The sequence below is a fragment of the Eurypyga helias genome, unplaced genomic scaffold (genome assembly GCF_000690775.1).
Source record: "Eurypyga helias isolate BGI_N326 unplaced genomic scaffold, ASM69077v1 scaffold13265, whole genome shotgun sequence".
Lineage (NCBI taxonomy): Eukaryota > Metazoa > Chordata > Aves > Eurypygiformes > Eurypygidae > Eurypyga > Eurypyga helias.
In genome coordinates, this window is record NW_010252212.1 from 7,202 (window position 1) to 14,402 (window position 7,201).

The window sequence follows — 7,201 nt, forward strand, 5'->3', positions numbered from 1 at the left end:
GCCAAACCCCTGAACCTATGCTTAGGAGGCTATACTATTTAGCAGGATTGTTGAATACCTAGTGGCTTGTGGTATTTTATATTTGAGGAATCAAGGAGATGGGATAATATTGACAAGTCATAGGTTAAACCTCTTAGTGAGAGTAAGTTTGTATATATAAAATCTAACTCTTAGTTTGTGGTGTCTAAAAAAGGTCTAGGAGGTATGGGTGATGAATGCAGGTGGTATATGTGTCTTCAATTTGAAGTAACCGTCATGTATTTTCAGAGTACCTATTACTCCAGGGTTATGTGGCATCCATGATCCCTGCCCCTCTTTCCCGATTATGCATAAGTAGAAGGATGAGTTGCTCAAACAACTTGCAGTGCCTTTGCTGTCCGGAGTGATCTGCACAGCATTTGCCCTGTGTGCAGTGCATAGTGGCTGGACTTGATATTTCCTGGCTCCCTGATTGCTTTCCTTTCCCTTCCCTATTCCTGCCCTGGGCAGCCCGTGTTGGTCTTCACAGTGTGTTAAATCATGCTTGCAGACATAGTCACTTGGTGCCTATCAAAGAACAGCAGTAGGGGCAGGTGTTCCTCTGTCACTATGTTATATCTCTTGCCACAGCATTTAATCTCTCTCTCTCAGTATTTCGCTGCCTGCCATTTGAAGTCTAAGAGACATCTCTGATGTAAATCAACGGATGTTTTCCTTTCCTGTTATGTCTTCAAGAGCCTACTTCTCCTTGCGTATGCTAACTCCCATTTGTAAATGGTAACTCTATCTCCATGCTTGGTTAGGTTACTGAACTACATTTCTCGTTCTGCAATTCATTTTTGTTTTCAGAAAAGCAACCTATGGCTCTTTATGTTAGGAATCAAGGGAAGGTTTTGCTGGAATATGTTTTGCCAGCTGAGATATTTCTGATGGTAAAAACAAAATTCTTATCTCTGTTAAGGGCTTGGACACATTTAGAATAAAGTTTTATCCAGAATAATTCATCTCAGATCGGAGGGAAGTTTGAATTCTGAGGTGACAGCAGGTGAAGTTTAAGTCATATGTATTCACAGCATGAACAAAAGGAAATGGTACTTTATGACAGACAGCAAAACTGAGCGAGTAGGAAGAAGAAGAATGCAGATTTTGCGAAGGGAATATAAAAGAAAGACCTTTTGTGTAATCAGTGTAGCAAACAATAATAATAATAATAATAGTAACAGAGACATAAATGTGGCAAACAAGAAAGGATTTAAAAAATATAGTAGGCAGAGCTAATTGAGCTGGAATTGCCTTTGTACCATCAACTGTCTTGTACTTTGAAACTGAAGTACATTAAACAACAAAAATGTGAAAATGCCTAATAAACTAGTTTTGACTTTGAATGTTTGAGCAGTGAAATGCCTTTGTTTCATGTATTTATTTGTTTGTGATGTTATCTACAAGTGGTGACTGATTTCTTCCTGTACAATACCCATTCACTACAACTAAAGAGGGGATGAGACATTCAACCTTTGTCTTTTGAGTGAGAAAATAGGTTGTACATGCAAAGAGAACAGATTATCTATGTTATCCCTGTGGCTACCCCAGTGCTTTTATAGGAAACAACTCAGCCTTTAAAGTTATTAATGTCATATAACTTTTTCTAGAGTCGGTTGAATAACATTTTAAATTAGAGTATAGTGATAAAAGTTGAATCTGTAAACTGCTGTTGACATAGAATAGCAAAGGAAAATAATCTCATTTTAACTCACTCTGTAGGTGGTACAGTGTTCTACAGAATCACTGAGCCATTACTTGATCTCTAATTGTCCTTCATTTTCCTGTGCTGAGAATCTATTAGTGCAGGATATAAATTGTGTCTGTACTGTATTCCTGCAGCTAAGTGGCAAGGAATCAAATTTTTTATTTGTCATTTAGACCTCCTCAGACACCTCTACAACTTACAACTTCTAAAATGTCAGGTTTTTGGAATCACCCATTTCTTCTCAGATACAATGTTGCTATTTCAAAGGCTTTTTGGGACATTGAAAGTCCAGGACAGGTTTCCTGTGCAATGTACTGCTTCAGGCTCATGGACTTGTAATTAGTGGGGAAACCAAATTCACAATGCTGTTCACCATTTAAAGTATCACTGTTCAAGCTTAAGAGACAGTTAATTACAGCAATAATGCTTCTTTGTCTTCACTGTGGTTGCAAAAGGTGATTTTTACATGTTGTGCTTATTTGAAGCCTGTAGCTTTCTTCTGTTCTGCTTTGTTTGTCACAAGCCACTTTCTGCTTAGGTGGTTAATTGTAGGCTTGCTTTGGAAGGATGTTGGTTCTGGCTTACTGTCTCAAAAGCAGTGGCCTTAAACTGAACAGGATATAGCCTGGAATCATTTGAAATCTGATTGCTTCCAGTAACCTTGAGAGGGCTCATAAAATTACAACATGAGCTCTGAAGAGAGAAATGGAGGGATCTGATTACAGATGGAAGAACTTTCTGTTCAGAGCAAGGGATTAAGCTTCATGAGTCGATTTCCAAAACCACCTCCAAAGAAGACCAAAATGATTCCTAGGATTTGCTTTAGCTATTACAATCAGTGGTTTTAGTTTGCTGTAATTTTTCATTGAATAGCAAAAAAAAAAAAAAAAGTTTATGATATATTTATAAAATTATTCTTTTCTCCTTCATGTAATCTTTTCCCAGTCTCAGTTGGGTGTGTGTGTCAGTCGTTGTCCCTCGTGTGTCCTGCCCCCATCCCCTCCCCTTTTCTCCTATGTCTCATTCTAGAAGTTCCTCATGATTTTCTGAGCTTGTTTCTCAGGGATGCGCTCAGGCACAACTTCTCAATGGCACAAAGTCAAATAGATTATCTTTTTTTTAACCATTATTATTTAATATTTCTTTTTCCCTTCATAGTCTTTACATGTTTTAGTCATCTTGGAGAGGCAATGCGCTTAAGTATATGCATCATCAGTGAAGATCTGTGCGTGTACAACTGAAAGCAGAATTGGCTTAAAGTCTGCTTCAAAAGGAAATTGAGTAGGATCTTGCAATCAAGACCTGTTTCCCTTTCCAACGGCATTGGGCAGAATCAGAAGGGAACTAATGAATTCTGGTTGATTTCCTTCAGCGCACCGAAGCTCTTTAAACACATACTGAAAAAGGAAATGAAGTAAGATTAGTCCATTTCCCTTTCACTTGCCAATTTATAGCTGTGGGCCAAAAGGTAGTATCATCTCGGGTTGATGCAAGATCCAAAAATACATACAGAAACACACAGACTGCCTCTGGACAGTGAGTAAGAAATTGGTTTCTCAATGGGAAATTGGCTTGTGTTGTTTTTCTTCAGTTCTTTACCTGCTTGGCAAGGGATCACCTAATTTATTTATTTTTTTATTATTAGCTTTGCCATGGCCACAAGAAGTTCTGGAGCCTTATTTTCATTTTTAGATTGGCTTCAAATGGAAGTGTGAATTTTTAATGCAATGTTAAGACATTTTGTTGTTTCTTTAGTGCTATGAAGTTGTGTTTTTGAGGGAGAAAAGTCCCACATATTTCATCTTATACAGAGTCTGTTTGAGGAGGCAGGATGTTTGAGGAATTGTATAATACTGAAAGTTGTGTATGTGTGACTCATGGAAGTACTAACTATTGTTCTTCCTGTATATAGCACCTTTCTTTCCAGAAGGTCTCAAAACATTTTGTAAATAATGTGGTGATTGCCTAGCACGTGTGAAACTCTCAGGGACTGAAATATCCTTCCGCTCCAAAAGGATGAGACTCTGCCACTCCATTTGCGTTTAGTGTTGCAGAACAATAGCTACCATGCAGTTGAACAGTTCTGATGCTTTGTGAAGGAGTTAAGCAAAAGATAGGCAGAATCTTATTCACAGCAATATACACATAAGTATATTATGTATAAATATTTAATACATAATAATATTTAATCATGCATATAAATATGTATAAAAATTTGTGTATAAATATATATGCAAAGTACACTGGAACAAAAAGTGGCTGCAATCTCATAAGTGCTGTGCCATAGGGAAGAACTGGAACATTTGGTCTGGGACCTATCTTCTATAGAGCTATTGAATCTCTGTGTCTTGCAGAGCCTTTCTTGTAATGTGTCCACAGACACTGTCTTACCTGTTACAGGGCATCTGTGGTTTCCATGTTTTTCCATGCCACTGCAGTTTTTGCCTGTTTAATTACAGCACATTTCTGAAGGCACAGACTAAACTGACAAATGTGCTGCCCTGGTGGAACTCGGCATTTGCTGGTATGGCAGTGTCAGCTGGAGGTTATACATTTTTCACAGTTTGTGTTGACGTAGCTATGCTGGCAGAAATTTGCAGTGCATTGCTGACTCTAGGGATCAGTGGATGGAGATTCTTGGCTGCCCTTAAAGTAAATGCAAGCTAACCAAATCAGGGATTTGTAGATTAGGACTGGGACTTCAGACCTGGTCCAGAAGTGAGAGGAGGATTGGTGGAATACCCCGAGCACCAGAGCAATATCAGACTCTGTCAGGCTGAATACAGTGCAGCTCCTCTCTGAGGTTCATGTTTGCTTGCAGGTTGAGTGAGCGGCTGAGTTGGTACCAGAACTGACCAAAGACAACTAACATAAGCAACCTTCATATTAAAAACATGCTAACAATAAATTTTAAGGAAGCTAGCAATAAATATAAGGCAACTTGCTTCTTATTCTGACTGCTGTTTTTTACCCAATGATAATACTGTCTGTAATAGACAGTGAAGGATTGTGTTTGCAGAGCTGAGCTAAAACCACAAAATCTGAATCTGTATGAGCCTGCCTTTTGAGAAGATTAGGCAGTCCAAAACTGAATGCATGGATAAAGCAGTGAGCTGTCTTCAGGCTGTGGAAAAACCAAAGGAATTTCTTAGTTTGCTGTTCTTTGTTCTCAGGAAAGCACAGTGAAAGGAGGGAAAATAAGAAAGGCTATGCTTGCATTCCTAAAGAGGCCTTTAAAAAAATACAAAAACACCCAGGCAGTAGAGTCAGGTAGGAAACAACGAATGGCCTTGAGAATTTACATGCAAAACTGCCCTTATGGAAAAGCTACGAAAAGCTTAACAGATCTCCATAAGTACTATTAACTCAGGCAAAAGCTAACAGAAAATTGTCCCAAAGCCCAGCAAACAGTCCCCCAAATGCAGGCATGCAGATTAGACATGCATGACTTCTGGGGGCCCTGAGATGGAAGGGGATGCGCCCGATCGGGAGAGCAGGGGAAAAAGCAAACAACGAAAAAGTGCAGATAATTCAGTACTCCCTAACCCTCTACTCTGGAGATGTTCCCTTTTGTATCCAACACAACAGAGGTAGAAATTAGGCCACAGCATCACTGGAGCAGACGGGCACGCTCTGTCTGTGCAGCGGCAGCATGTGCTTCTTTTCAGGGAGTTGCCTGGCAACGGAATGCTGTCCGCCTGAGTAACTGCAGGAGCCCATTGAAAGCCACAGACGGGCAGAGGCAAGGGGAGAAAGGCAGAAAGAAAGGAGGAGGGGGAGCGTGAGCTCACCAGTTTAGAAATTTCTGGCAGCAAAGCGAGGGCACTAGGAATGAAAGAGGGAAAACAAACTAGGGAAGGGGAGAAAACGTTTTGCTATTCAAGTGTAAATCTCTCCAGAGATGTGTAATTTTATTTCATGCATGTCAGAGAGGGATCTAATTTCACTCTTTTTATAGAACATGTGAGGATGGTCACACCCAGGGAAGATATTACTTCTAATATATAGAATATGAGGGCTTCAGGACAGCAAAATGTGCTTGAGGCAAGCTGAACGCACATACATAACCTTACTGTAGGCAATGAGCAGCATCCTCCCATGCAGCTACTTCCCTTGTGTCACACTCCAGGTGACTGGGCTTTCAGGTCAGTAAACTCAGCTGCGGGTAGCCCAGCGGGACTGGACATGTGAGCTCCTAGCACAACGTCATTAAATGCTCTGCCGGGGCCTGAATGTATTATAATGACCAACAATTAGATTGCATCCTTGTGCCAAATGACTAATTTTTATTAGTGTGGGAATTAGTTAAATGTCACTTCATCTGAGTTTTTAAAGAACCTAAGGGAGTCAAGTGTTTAACTCTCACTGAATTTCAATTGCATATCTCCCAGGGAAAACTAATGAGCTGAGTCCTAATAAGACTTGCAGTTTCCAAAGGAGCTTAAATTCATTTTTTGTTGTCCAAGTCACTGTTTCCCCTCATTTATAGGTAGGGTGTATTCATTTTTACATGCAGAAATATTTATCAGAAATTTCAGTTATTAACAGTTTGGGAATTTGGAGTCCTTGCTCTTATGGAACAAGCTGTCAAATGATTCCAACTAAATTCTGGTGTCAGATTTGTGAGGTAAATAGTTGTGAAGACAGACACCTTGACCACTTCAAGACATAGCAGCTCACTGAACTAAATGGTTAATTCTCTCAGAAGTAAAGATCAGATTCAGGAAATGAGCACTGAAACAGCCTTCACTGGAGACTTTTGCAGTATGCTTTCTTAGTGAAAACTCAAGCCCTGGAGAAAATACTGGAATTAATTAAATATCCAAACAGGAAATGTTGTATTAAATCAGTCCAATATTCCATCTGATATGGAGCCAATTTTTGACAGTTACCAGAAGCACAGGAAAGTATATTATGAATAAGTTTGAAAAGGATTGCCTGTAATGGGAACTTCTTTCAAATGGTAATCTGTTGATGGTAGGATTCTTTTTTTAAATGTAAAGGCTAAAGAAAATGTATGCCAATATGCTTGGTCATTGTTAGAACTCTAGAGGAGCTGTAAGTCCCTACAGACAAATCCATCTATTATAAGTTTGAATTATTTTCTATGGTGAACAGTTTCTATGGTGCGTGCTGCCAGGAGCTCTGCTCACACTAAGTTGTTCAATCTTCTTTGGTTTTCCCCTACTTACGTACAGTAATCTAGCTAGTAGTATGAATGTGCTTAATATACTCAAATTAACTGGACAGTCATTATTATGCATGAGGCTGATGAGATGTTAGGGATTGAATATGTCCTCCAAGAATATGGATATGCTGTTAGACTGTCCTGTTGTGTAAGGGCCACTGCTCTGCAGCAACCAACTACTTCTGAATTTCATAAATGAGGCTAACAGATTCAGGTGAAAACAGCATGGATCTTTTTCTCAGTTACATAATTGGTTGATGTTTTAGGTGAGAGCAGATGACACTCTC